Source organism: Dipteris shenzhenensis, chromosome 11 (assembly GCF_047967505.1).
Source record: "Dipteris shenzhenensis isolate YYH24624 ecotype China chromosome 11, Dip_SZ_1.0, whole genome shotgun sequence".
NCBI classification, from domain to species: domain Eukaryota; kingdom Viridiplantae; phylum Streptophyta; class Polypodiopsida; order Gleicheniales; family Dipteridaceae; genus Dipteris; species Dipteris shenzhenensis.
The window spans coordinates 36,773,002-36,785,760 of record NC_141606.1 but is presented as its reverse complement, the minus strand read 5'-3'; positions in this window follow the sequence as shown (position 1 = coordinate 36,785,760).

Sequence of the window (12,759 nt, the reverse complement as noted above, 5' to 3'; positions counted from 1 at the left end):
AATTTAATTACTAAGACATCTCGTTATTGTATTCCCTCCCTCATGTGAAAGTGAATTCTAATATTTGTCATCTAATTAGAGAAGATTAGCTTGACAAAATATGAAGAGGGGAGAGGAGAAGAGTGGAGATGAGGAGAGAGGGCACAGCTAGAGAGCACACCACAAATGACTAACTGTACACTAGAATTAGTTGAAAAAATAGAATATATACAAACCCTTTTAGGGTTAGAGTTAGGGGATCTAACCCTTTCCTTTATAGCACTCTATAAGGTTAGTGCTATGCACATATGATCACGTGATGGTGCTATGCACACATGATCACATGATGTTGAGCGTGAACTCTCAACACTTTCTCTCAAGATCAACATCATGAAGTAGGCCTTCCCTCAAGATGATGATTCTGGGGAATCAAAGGACTGAGCATTACATTCCATCACACCCCTTTAATGGGAATGTCCTTCCTCTGCATCAAACCAAGAGCTAGTCGGTGTTTCTCGAATAGCTCTTTACCGAGTGGTTTGGTAAAGATGTCTGCAATATTTTCTTTGCTATCACAATGCTGCAGTGTGACGTCACCAAGTAACACTCTTTCTCTGATGAAGTGCTCTCTGACATCAATGTGCTTTGTCCTGGAGTGATATACTGGATTTTTGGCCAATGCTTGAGCCGATTGATTATCACAGTATATTGTTGTTGGCTTTGACTCATCAAAGTAATCTGTTTCTGACAATAGTCTTTTGAGCCATATAGCCTCACATGCACCTGTAGTGAGTGCTCTATATTCTGCTTCAGTCGAAGACAAAGAAACAGTTGGTTGCTTGTTTGACAACCATGATATAGCACCTTGACCAAGGAAAAATGCATATCCCTGTGTCAATCTCCTAGTCTCATGATCTCCGGCATAGTCACTATCACAATATCCATGCAACCGTGGATGACTTCCTCTGTATTCTATCCCAAACTGTCTTGTACCTCTGATGTATCTCAAGACTCTTTTGGCTGCATTCCAGTGAGACTGTTTTGGATTTGCCATAAACTGTGCTAGTGAGCTTACTGCATAACAAATATCTGGCCGTGTGATTGTCAGATATATAAGAGATCCAATGAGTTGCCTGTAGTATCTGTCATTGACTCTAGGCTTTTCTGAATCTTTAGTAAGTTTCAAACTCTGTTCCATGGGAGTGGCTGCAATCTTGCAATCTATCATATGAAACTTCTTCAGGAGACTGTCAACATACTTGAGCTGACTCATGAATGTGCTATCTGAATCTCTCCAGAACTCAATTCCAAGACAATAGTGCATAAGTTCAAGATCTTTCATGTCGAACTCTGCAGATAAGTCTTGTTTGAATTGTCTGATGAAGCTTTCCTTGCTTCCTGTCACAATCAGATCATCTACGTACAAAAGTGCAATAGTAATGTCGTCCCCTTGAACTTTGTAGTAGAGAGTATGATCTGCATTGGACTTCATGTATCCCAGATCAGCAAAATACTTGTCAATTCTATTGTACCAACTTCTGGGTGCTTGCTTTAAGCCATAGAGACTTTTCTTGAGATGGCAAACCTTGTTCTCCTTTCCTGGTTCAACATAATCGGCTGAATGTTGCATGTAGACTTCCTCGTCTAGATAACCATTGAGAAATGCATTCTTGACATCGATCTGATACACATTCCATTTACTGAGTGTCGCTAGTGATATCAAGAACCGTATGGAATCCATCTTTGCTACTGGAGCATAAGTCTCATCATAATCTTGGCCATATTGTTGTGCAAATCCTTTTGCAACTAATCTAGCTTTGTATCTCTGAATACTTCCATCTGGATTGTACTTCACTTTGTATACCCATTTGTTGGCTATGGCCTTCTTTCCTGGTGGAAGGTCGCATAATTCCCAAGTGTTATTTTTATACAAAGCATCCATTTCTTCATTCATAGCAGTTTGCCATTCTGGCTTGTCTATTGCGTCTTCGAAGTACACTGGCTCTTCTGTAGCCATGATGGTAGTCATAAGAGCATAGTTGGTGGTTTCCACCTGAATTGCTTTGCCTTTCTGAGCATATGTCAATCTGGCTGGTGGTCTGCTTTCCCTAGTACACCGTCTGAGCTGCTGTGGCTCTACTTGGGGTGTTGCTGGCAATTCTTGCTCTTCTTCATCAACCTGTTCTGTAGATGACTATGAAGTCGATGCTTCTATCTCTTGTGTAGGTGAGGTTTTCCATTCTGATTCCTCATCAAAGATTACATCTCTGGAGATAATGACTTTGCGGTTGATGAGATCATACAATTTGTATGCTTTGCTTTCTTCATTGTAGCCAACCATGATGCATTTGCGTGACTTTGCATCCAATTTCCTGCAATGATCATCATGTATGTGGGCATATGCTATGCAACCAAATATGCGGAGATGCCCAAAGCATGGCTTGTGTCCAGTGAATGCTTCATAAGGAGTCATACCTTGTATCGGTTCGGTAGGAAGCCGATTAAGTAAATAGTTAGCTGTAGCTATTGCTTTTGCCCAATACTGATTCGAAAGATGCTTTTCACTAAGCATTGCTCTAGCACTGTCTGCTAAAGTCGCATTCTTCCTTTCAGCTCTTCATTCTGCTGAGGAGTATCTGCACATGTGAACTGTCTTCGTATGCCGTGATTTTTGCAAAAGTTCATGAATGCTAAAGACATGTATTCACCTCCTCTGTTTGATCTCATGACCTTGATCTTTCTGCCTGTCTGGTTTTCTACCATGGCTTTGAATTCTTGAAATCTGGCAAACACTTCAGATTTCTCTTTCAGAAAGGAGACCCAACAATATCTGCTATAGTCGTCGATGAAGGTCAAGTAATAAAGTGAACCATTGATGCTTCGTGTCTGGGCATAACCCCATACATCTGTATGAATCAAATCAAGAATACCTCGTGCACGAGAGGTACTTCTGAGAAAGTTGGTTCGCTTTTGTTTGCCGAAGCAGCATGCTTCACAAACTTTTCCAAGAAATTGTAGCTTCGGAATCCCAATTGCCATATTTTGATTCCTTAGATCTAACAAGTACTTGAAGTTGACATGACCATATCTCTTGTGCCATTTTGCAGATAGTGGCATCTGTTGCATTTGAGCTGACATGGCATGCTTGTCTGGTATTGTAGCTAGCATCCTGTATAAGCGTCCTTCCTTGACACCTTTTTCTACTAGCTGACCTCTTTTGGATTTGTCTCTCATAGTGCATTCATCACCGTTGAAGATGACTTTGTAGTTGTGTTCCGTCATTTGACCTACTGACAAAAGGTTCTTGCTGAGCTTCGGAACATAGAGCATATCTTTGACTAATCCTTTTGTACCAGTGAAATTGTTCATAGGGATAACACCTGTCCCTTGAACTGGATTCGGTGTATTGTCTGCTATGTAGATGACATTCTTTTGACCTTCTAATGGTTTCATTTCTGTGAACCATTCCTGATGATTTGTCATATGAGATGATGCACCGCTGTCGATGTACCAAGGATCCTGTTCCACTTGGTCGACTTGATAACTGAAATCCTCTTTGGGATTGAAATCAGTGTCTAGGTGCATTGTATTAGTCTGATGCAATTCCTCACTTGCAAGAAACATATTGCCATGTTCATTTGCAAAATGATTGTGACTAGAATGTCCACCAGGATGATTTCCTCTTTCTTAGGAATTCCCTCGATTACTGCTGGATTGACCGCCTTGGTCATACTGCTTCTTGCGGCAATCTCTTTCATAGTGTCCAAACTTGTGACAGTAGTGCTATGCAGTCCCATTGGTGGAGTGGCTGGTGCTGTGGGGAGCCACTTTGTGAAGCGGGCTGGAGAGCTCTCAGACAGCCTTGCTAGAGCCTGTAGAGCCCGTGGAAGAGGAGGCTGGGCCAGAGCGTTGCTCTTTGGTTTGGGAGTCGAAGGTTCGCTATGGAGCAGCCCGATTGTTCGAAGGTCGTTGATGTCGTTGATGCATTTAGTGCCTCTCCAGATGCTCTTTGTTGCGTAGATGGCTCATTGTTAGTAGCAATCGCCTTGCTTGTTGTAGAAGACAAGCAAGTCTTGGCTTTGTTAAAGGAGACCTTCGGGTTGGAGCCGGACATGACTTTAGTAGCCAGACTTGCTGCGCTCTATCTTGCTCTGCGAAGATGAGAAGCAGAGCAATGGCCTGATCACGAAGGCTAAAGTCTGTCAGGGAGCTTGGAGAAAGGAGGAAGGGCCTCTCCTTACCTTCGCCATGAGGGGCTTTTCCAAAGTCATGGTAGGAAGGAGGATTCACAGTGGGCGTCGATGGCAATGGAGGTCACCTTACTACATGAGTGCTGTGCATGAGCTTTGCGCTGGTCCACCTTCGCTCATGAGCTCATGCTGCAGTCCGTTGAAGAGCCTTCGTTTGGAGCCTTGGAGCTGTTTGTTGAAGGCTCTGGCGGATGAAGCTGTGTGGACTTGGAGGAGTCGAAGCAATTGGAGCTCTCCAGCTACATGAGAGACTTGGAGTCTCGCAGGACTTGAGCTCCAAACATAACTCTTTCTCTTCTTTCTCCAAAGAGAGATCTCACTAAAGCCTTACTTGTTCTTTGCAGAGATAAGACTCCCTATCTTTCCTTTCTTACTCCAAGTACAAAGGAAGCAGAACACTCTCTCTCACCGTAGATCTCTCAAACTCTCAAGAATAGAATTCTCTCGCAGAAGAACGAAAATCTTTCACAAACTCTTGAAGGAGATGAACGGAAATATCTCACCAAATGGACGGAAATTTCTCTCAACGGAAGTGAAGGGAAGGATCTCACAATCACTCAAGAGAACTCTCAATCTCACAATCTCTCTCACACTCTCAAGAAACTCAATGTCTCAGCGGAAGACAAGGAAGCTCTGATACCATGACAAAATATGAAGAGGGGAGAGGAGAAGAGTGGAGATGAGGAGAGAGGGCACAGCTAGAGAGCACACCACAAATGACTAACTGTACACTAGAATTAGTTGAAAAAATAGAATATATACAAACCCTTTTAGGGTTAGGGTTAGGGGATCTAACCCTTTCCTTTATAGCACTCTATAAGGTTAGTGCTATGCACATATGATCACGTGATGGTGCTATGCACACATGATCACATGATGTTGAGCGTGAACTCTCAACATAGCTTTCATATTATTCTAAGATATAATACACCTTTAATCATCAAGTTTACTATAAGGTTAAATATTTATGCATTCTCTAGTGCCAATACATAAATCACTTTGTGATATGATCATTTTGATAATTTTAATTGCTTAGGATAATTATAACTTTTAAAAAGAAAGTAATATATGTTCTATGAAGACTTACATTTAAGAAAGGGGATACATAAAAAGTCATACATGTATATATCTTATAAGCTTAAATAGGGGGATATATTAGTCTCAAGAGCTTCATAAATAGGGGGTTTTTTAGAAGTCCTTGCATGCAGGTGACATGTCTTCTTTACTATGAGTGAAACCCCCCGTGGTTCATCAAGGCAAACAAGAATGCCATGACAAAAGTCAACAGTTGGAGAGCTTGCACATCACCTTCAGCTTCTTCCAGTTCTTGTAATTGCCATGCTATTTCTTCAAGGGGTGTGCGGTCTGGCACTCTTCTTTTGAGCAATGTCCTTGAGGACCTTTCTGATGATCTTCTGAAGTTGGCAAACTCATATCAAATATGCCCAACACTTAGTTTCATGATGACCACAACATTTGCATTCCTTACAAATGATCACCCTCCTTCGTGGCTTGTGGCTTTGTTGGGATGGTGCTTCCACTCGCTTCATGCATGATTGAAGTACAAGCTTCACATGCCAAGAAATCAGCAACTATATTTTGAGCTCGAGGGATATGTTGAATTTTTACCTCTTCAAATTTTCGGCAAAGTTCCAATGCTTATTGATGCCATGGAACCAAGCCTTTGCTCCGCACCTTCCACCTTCCACTAACTTGTTCACACATGAGTTAAGAATCTCCTTGCACCTCAAGTTGCTTGATGCAATGTTCTTGCGCCTTTTGTAGCCCAAAAATGAGTGTCGAGTACTCAGCTTGGTTACAAGTACTTGCTGGTGCAGACTTGCTATAACAATACACCTCACCCCCTGGTGAAGTGAGCTTCACACCCACACCAGTAGCCTTGGTCAAAGGTTTGTATGCGCCCTCAAATTGGAGGAGCCAAGATGTCATCACACCAAGACTAAAATCCGGACATCCCAAGTTTCTTGGTAGTCCAAGATAGGTAGAAGGAGAGGGTGGGGAGAATTCAATACTTGAGCAATACGTTCAGCACCAAATAAACTTGCAATCCTTTGTTGATAGTTTATCTTTAGACTAAAAAGAATTACAACTTGATGCTCAAAATGAGGCACAAAAGGTTCATTAGGTACAAAGGGATTCCTTGGTCAAAACATTACCAACCATAGCTGAGCCCTAAAAACCTTTGTAATAAGATCGAGAAGAAATCATTCAAGATGAGCTTATCCATAGGAATTAATAAGCAGATGCGATAAATCTCCCCCCAAGCTTGGGGAGCATCCCACCCTTCAAAGAATGTCACCCTTTTAATTACCTCCAATGCAGCAAGTACCTCGATCACCACACAATGAGTAGAATTGAAATCAAAGTCCTCCCAGTGTATCACTAATTCTTCACCTTGAATCATCCATGGTGTATCATCCCACCCGTCGTCTCCTTGAACAATGCATTGTACAATCAGTTGTGATCGACATGAAGATCAAGAAAGATATCTCGCTAATTGGTAGCCGTAATGAGCGGAGGACCACCAAGCACCAAATCCTTGAACTCATCGAGAAGTGACATGAATATCCACCCTCCTCGTGTGGCGTGCGTCTAAGGAGTGAACTTGAAAAAGTTCAGAATCTACGATCTAGTATCAGATATGAATAAAGCACATGAAATGAAGTACTTTTGCTTTTTATAACAAGAGGAAACTAACAAAATATGAAGAGGAGAGAGGACAAGGTCAGTGAAGATGAGGAGAGAGGGCATAGCTAGAGAGCACACCACAAATGACTAATTGTACACTAGATTTAGTTTAAAAAATAGAATATATACAAACCCATTTAGGGTTAGGGTTAGGGGATCTAACCCTCACTACTACACACGCATCCTATTGCGACGTTTACGTATCGACGATTAGCGCCCGCTTAGCGTTAATCGTCGGTATAAAAATTGGGTGTCGTAAATCGTCGCTATATAGCGACTTTTACTAAGCGTCGCTATATAGCGACATTGGTAAAAGTCGCTATATAGCGACTTTTAAAGGTCGCTATATAGCGACACTGAGACAATATATTATAGCGACGTTTTACAGAGAGGTTTTTTTTTTTTTTTTAGCCTTAAAAATTATTTTCTTCCAATGACAAAATTTTTTAAATTTTCATACACGTTTGAGCTCATAGAGAATTAAAAAATGAGAGCATGTACATCAAGCCTTTGAAGCTCATATATTCATGTCCAAGTTTGAGATGAGAAAAATCAAATTAAATAAGAGCATTTACATCAACTGTTTCATCTTGAGCCAAGTCTAAGGCGCCAAGCATGTCTATCTCCAACTCTATACCGAGTTGATCTCCTATATCATCATCGTACTCTAGCATCGTACGTTCACCTAAAAGTATTTGATCATCTTCTTCAATTAAGCTTAAGTGTGGTGATTGATCTTGACGATTGTTGTCTTCCTCATCAATATCGTGATCTCCATCCTCCTCCCGTGCGATGTCATTATGCGCATCTTCCTCTTGCCTCATATGGTGATCTACATCTTCTTCGCTAGATTCATCAATTGGATCCGGCATTGGTAGTGGCATCTCCATATCCACATCTCGATCTTCAAAAATCTGCTTACTTCGTGGTGCAACTTGGATCACGTACCACCATCTTGGATCAGAACGATCCGGATGAAAAACCACCTATATTGAAGATGAAAAATCACGTGCCAAATGTCGTCAATTATATATATATCAATGGACTTAAAAAACGAAAGCTTCGACTAATTAAATCATTAGTATGCACCTGCTCACAGTGCTCGGGAAGAACAAAAGTATCACTTTCATCGGTCCAATGTTTGGTGGAGTCTATTGCAAAGAGACCGCTACCATCTTTTCTCACAGTCGCATGGGGACCGTTGTAAGTAGTTCTAAACCATTTTACGTCAAGACTGAAAATAGTAAATCGTCTGAAATCAATTTCATAGATGTCGCGTATGGTTCCACAATAATCCAACTGTGAGGAGAGAAGATTGGTATCCGAAGCACTTGCTCAGCTATCTTGTGTGAAGTTAGCCATGACTCCACAATCATACGTGACTCTCTTTGAACCGATGCGTTCTACGCGAAAATGTCGTCCATATGACCATAATGCACTGTACTTTTTGTACTGTAAAAGAGCATCATTAAAACAATGAAGATGCACCTATTTTATAGCATATATTGCCACAAATAATTACTTAATTACATCAAGAGATAAGAAACTTACATGCACCATACATCCAGATGATAACTCCCGCTCGCGCTCGTTTATTGTCTCTCCATCACGTTCGGCTTTACGTATAGCTAGTTGTAGCCAATCAAGTGACATGTGAGTAGGGAGAAGAGCCAGATCTCGTGGATATGGTTGTGATCGCCTGTACATTACTCTGAATCTCGTCCTTGCATTTATTCTTTCTGCTTTGGCCACTTCATATCTCTCAATCCACTTCTGCATCTCAGGGCTATTGAGGATACAAAACTTATTGAATTTCTCCATTTGCTCTTCGCTCATCTTTCTTTCAATCCCTTTTCCTTGGGGGACCTTGCCAATGATGCGATCATCATCCTTGTTGTGCCAAGCTTGCGGCATATCAGGATCCGTGGATGCAAGAAACTCTGTGATATATACTAATGACTCTTGCACAAGCCATCCCTCTGCCATGCTTGCTTCTGGTCTTGCTCTTTGTCTTACAAACCCCTTTAAAGTTTTCATAAACTGCTCGAGAAAAAACATCCATCGATTATGAACGGTACCTGCTATAGCCACCTCATCAACTATGTGCACAAGCAAGTGGACTTGAGTTGGCATAATGCTTGAGGGAAAGTGCTTCTCAAGCAAGCATACGGCTTCGATGGATTCCACCCTAGCCTTCTCGATGCTCGATATAGAGATCTCTTTTTGAGATATCCACCTATTTCACATATCCATGCATATGTAAGATATTTGAGATATCCACCTATTTCACATGTCCATGAAGAAAATACATAATGCGAATTGATAGTAAGCATACCTCACAATACCACAGATCTTGAATATAGCATTTCTAACATCTTCTTGTAAGCACCCTTTTATTGTAATTGGAAGGATGAACTATCAAAGCAACAATGAAATCATGTCAACAATATAACATAATAATAATTACGCTAATGCATCACTATTATCGGTACACTAATTCTACTTAGAATACCTGTAAGACCTTGTGCCAATCATGGGACTTGAGGCCACTAAGCTTATTGTCCTTTGAAAATGCTCCTTTCAAGCAACGCATGTACCCTGTCGGTGTTTGAAAAGAGGCAATGTCTGCCTTGATCGCTGCCTCCTCCCTCGTAGAGAGGATCCACGTTGCTTTCGGGAGGACAACTTTTCCTGAAGCATGCACTTGGGGCCACAAATGAGACATCCTATTCATAGCATGCAAGTCTTCTCGCACTCCTCTCGAGTCCTTGGAACCAACCAAGTGTGCCCAAATGGTAGCCCCCACATTCTTAAAGATATGCATGGGATCCAAGAGATGATTGATTTGTAACTGACCCCAATAAGGAAGCTTGTGAAAGATCGATAGCCTCTTCATACCAGGAGGAGGTTCCTCTCCATTCTCCCTCCAAGCTTGAATCCAATCACTTGCTTTCAAATATGATGGTGGTGGATCAAGCTGACCTCCACGTGCGAGATGGTCGAGCGGAAGGTATCGAGCATGACCTTCATAAACATTTTTCCTCATGTGTTTGGAGTAGCGTGCAAGCGATTTCAGAGCGGGTCCACAAACAGGACAAGCATGGTACCCACTTGTAACAAGTCGTGCACGCGTGCATGAATATGTTAGTACAAGACATGCATGCAAAAGAGAGTAAAAAAAGCATAATCCCTCATTGTACATGTAAAGACATAACCACATACCTGCGCACTCTCCATATCCTGGGTAGTCATGCATGGTCCACATCAAGATACCCCTGACTAAAATATCATTGGTATGCCTAGGAGCTCTGGAAATATCAAAGACCTGCACTCCTCTCCATAATATCTGTAACTCCTCTATCAAAGGTGCCATGTACACGTCCATGTTTTTTGCCTTGTACTTTCCTGGCACAAGTAGTGCAAGCATGAGGTGTCCCTTTTTTATTGTTAGCCATGGTGGGATATTGTAATTCACCACGACTATGGGCCATGTCGACCAAGATGTCGAGCATAACCCGAAAGGATTCACGCCGTCCATGGCTAGCCCAAGATGTAAGTTGCATGGCTCTCTCGCAAAGTCCGGCCACTGATTATCTATGTGCTTCCAAGCCGCACAATCTGTGGGAATCCTCAATGTGTGATCAGTGGACCGATGAGATGCATGCCATGTCATCAACTCCGCTATGGATTTGCATCGAAACATGTGTTGTATTCTTGCAATGATGGGAAAGTGTCTTAAGACCTTTACCGGTATCCTCTCACCCTGCAAGTCATCTCTATATCGTTGTTCCCCACACTTTGGACAACTAGCCAAATTTCCATGCTCACGACGAAAGAGAATACAATCATTACGGCAAGCATGGATGGTATCATAATCCATACCCACCATTGTTAGCATCTTTTTCGCTTCATCTCTTGATGCGGGCATGGTATTTGGTGTAGGCAACATCTTTTGGAGCAACCTATGACAAAGACACTATCCAAATGATGATTCTCAAAACAAACAATATCTAAATAATGAGTCAATCAAATTAATGCAAGGGCTAACCTCATTAAGGCCGAGACACTTGTATCCGACCACCCATAATGTACTTGTAGATTCAAGATTGAGAGACAAGCACGTAGTTTAGACATCCTGGCACCCTCGTACAATTGTGTTGATTGCAACTCTCGCATTTTCACCTCAGACTCTGACATCACGTGTACGTGGGATGTAGTGCCCCTAAAAATGGAATCCATCATGTCGACCATACCCTCGTCGTCATCCGGGAGACTATAGTCTTGTTGAAAGTGAGAAGGTATATGTGTACCCTCGTCACCCTCGTCATCCTGTCATAAGCTCATTCGTGTAAATAGAAGATCTTCTAATTCCGGGTATACAATAAGATTGCGAACTTAAATAGCTTTGACTTACCGATGATCCATCAACATGTGCAACACCAACGGGGGGTACTGGTTCCGGTTGCTCCCCATACATCCGCAAGTGGCGCATGATAATACGACGTTGATGTCGTACTTCTCGCTTGCAATGAGTGCAATGACAATATAACCTCTCCGTAAGCCACTTCGTGCTCCCGGGCGTTGGCGCATCATCGGATGAGCTTCCACTCGTCCCTTCCATCTACACTTATAAAACCAAAACATAAGCATGAAGAGGAGATGTACACAATTATGAGCATAGCATGTTTAATTTGAGCTTCTCTTGAGGCTATATAAAAAGAATGACGTCGCTATATAGTAAGGATTGAAACAAAAAATCCTATATAGTAAGGCTATGTAGTAAGAGGAGATATTGACAATTATAGGCATAGCATGTTTGAGCTTCACAAGAGGCCACACAAAAAAATAAACAGTAAGCGTCGCTATATAGCGACGCTTTAAATTAAAAACATCGCTATATAGCAACGAATAAGCGTCGCTATATAGCGACGAATAAGCGTCGCTATATAGCGACGCTGTGGGTTAAAACCCGAAACGCCGAAACGCGCGGCATTTTGCTCAAAGCTTTCCTAATCTCTCAAGTAAGCAACCCAAAATCTCCTCCCACCTATTTTCACTGACCTCCCATCTATTCCAAGCAACCTCCTACTCTATTTCCCACTCCTCACCCTTCTCCTACCTCTTGTACACCCTCTCTCTCCTTTTTTCCTCTTTGGTTTCCAGAAAGAAAGTTCTTCAAGAGGTGAGTTTGTTTCAACAATGTAGGTTGTTTGTTTGTTAGCTTTGGTTTTGTGAGTGTTTCTACTTGTATTGCTAAAGTTTTAAACTAGTTTTCATGCTTGATTAGAAAGGATTGAAATAAAAAACGAAATTTCAAGAAAGAAAGAAAGAAACTCACCTCTTCTTCCTGTATTTCTCTTCCTTCTCTTCCTTCTCTTCTCCTCAATCTCCTCCTTTCCTTGTCTCCTCAATCTTCTCTTTCCTTGTCTCCTTTCAAGAAGTTGCTTTTGTGATCTCCTCTTTTCACTAACATCTTATTTGAAAAAATGGGTTGTTTTCTCTCTTTTGTAGGGCCAGTCCACTACACCGAGCGGGACATACTCTCTCTTTTGTGGGCCCAGTCCACTACACCGAGCGGGACATAATTTTACAGGTAAGTGCTTCCTCTTCTTTCCATTTAAGCTTTTTGTTATTTGCATTGGCCTGCAGCTAGCGCCTTAAGCGCTAGCTGCAGTGATGGGCATAGGAACCCTCTCTTCCCCCTTCTCTTTTTCTCATTTTTCCCCCTTCTCTTTTTTCCCTCTTCTCTTATTCTCTCTTTCCCCCTTCTCTCTTTCCCCCTCTCTCTTTTCCCTTCTCTCTTTTCTTTCCCCCTTATTCT